We start from the raw sequence: 2,098 nt of genomic DNA, 5'->3' as shown, positions 1-2,098 counted from the left end.
AGTATTAGTTTGACTTCATAATCCTCGATCAAAATACAAAATTCAGCTGTTTTCATTCAGTGTTGCACCACTTTCGATGAACTTTCACGTGGTATACGGTAAGCTTATTACACATTCTTCCTACGCTTTCATTTTTTATAATTTTTCCTTACCTTTTCCTCTTTGACAAATTGATAATTAATTAATGGGTAAAATCCTGTGCAAAATATTTGAAACATTCCAAACTTATTAAGAGATAGAATTTAAATCACTTTAACTTAGCATATCTTATCATTATTTGATCGTCACAAAAATCAGTAGATAATATTTTCTATTTTTACTATGGATTTTGTCGCTTAAATTAATCATTAACGGTTTATTGCCAAATTTATTTGTTTATTATCCATTTTCATTTCAAATTTCACAAGCAATCTATTCAAGAACACTGTATTCAATTACAATTTATGAAATGTGTTATCATTGATGGAAAAATCATACGATGCGCTTTATTTGAAATCATCAATTACTTTTAGTGCTTTTGGCATATAAGGAAAATCGATGCTGCTAATTTTTGTTTTTTGTTTATTTTTTCCATCTTTTTAGATAATATTAAGGTGAGCAAAGAAGATATTTGAAATTACCATAACTTTCAACTAAACTCCACTCCAATGTATATAACCACTCAGAGAATCTTCTACAATGTCTCCCTCTCTCCCAATGGGCATGTCATCGAACAGAATCTTCCATGCACCTTCATCCATTAGTCATCGCTACTGGTCATTGTTATCAGTGTATCCCATAGTAGGCGAAAACAAGGAAAACATATCTTTTGGATAAAGATTATGCTTGTCGCATGAACCATCCGAACTAAGAAATGCTTTTGTGGTTTCCTTCTTTGATAGCAATCTGAAAGCAATTAGAATTTATAATTAAACATATCTTAATATATTTTGATGCAGAACTGTTCCAAAATAAAACAATATTTAAACGCTTCTTCAGTTGCTGCTTGCTCTCAGAATATATTTCTTTCAAAAGATATTCTTTCAAATTTTTGAATATATGACTTAAAACCAAACATTTGCACAAATGATTCGTCTGGTTCCAAATTCACTGATGTAATTGGCTTTAGCTTAAATGGATTCACGACAATCTCACGTCATTCGTTCAGCGCCTTCTGCAAACGTTGTAATGATGATATTCATATTGCTTCCTCATCGAGGTATCAGGTGTAAGGAAGGAAAATAATGGATATGAATGACATTCTGTATTACACACAGCGGAAGTTGGCGTTTTAGTCAGTTTTCGAGTTTGACTTATTGAACGGTCATCTCAAACATAAATTTTGGAATAGCTGTGATAACATTCAATTATGCAAAAAAGAAAAACGGAGGATGAAAGAAGAGGGGACGAAATGACAAAAGAACAGAATAAAACGGAGACAAAAGGAGAAAGCAGTATTAGTATGATATGAAACATAAATGATAAAATGATAATTCTTGTTTCTATTTGATCATTATGAATTTTTTATTTCTAATTATCCAGAAATACTTTGTATGTTATATATGATTTCTGATAATGCATTTGATCAATCAGATATGATCTTAAATCTTAAAAAGCATTTTTTTTCACTTTATTACTTTTTAGTACTTTTTCCATGTTTTCATTTCATTGAGCATACCATTTAAGGTAAGTGTGAATGAAGGAAGACATTTGAGGTGAAAATCAGCACTTGTTGAGGAAAAGATATGTATATTGTGAATAAAAATTTGGAAGTATTATGTTTGAGAGTGGAGGAGAAAACTCAGGTTAGAATTTGTTATCTCAGTAATAAGATCTTTTGCACAAATGCGAATTTTACTCATGGCAAAGTAATTTAGTTGATGTTACCATTACCTGGCCATCTATAAGCGGTCAAGGCCGAGAAGTAGTTGAAAATACAGGTAAAGAAAATAGATGGCTCCGAGATGAATTAAATTCAACGCAGTAGAAGCTGCATTCCATTGGAGAAGTTTGTTGGAATCCATGCGGAAGCAAGAAAAGTTCATTTTTTCGGGATTTTTCTGTCTTGAGCTTCAGACAACAATTAAATTGCAATAAGTTGAACAATTGAAAGAGCATT

Source organism: Loa loa (assembly GCF_000183805.2).
Source record: "Loa loa unplaced genomic scaffold supercont3.804, whole genome shotgun sequence".
In the NCBI taxonomy this organism is placed as follows: domain Eukaryota; kingdom Metazoa; phylum Nematoda; class Chromadorea; order Rhabditida; family Onchocercidae; genus Loa; species Loa loa.
Note: the sequence above shows the minus strand (reverse complement) of the source record.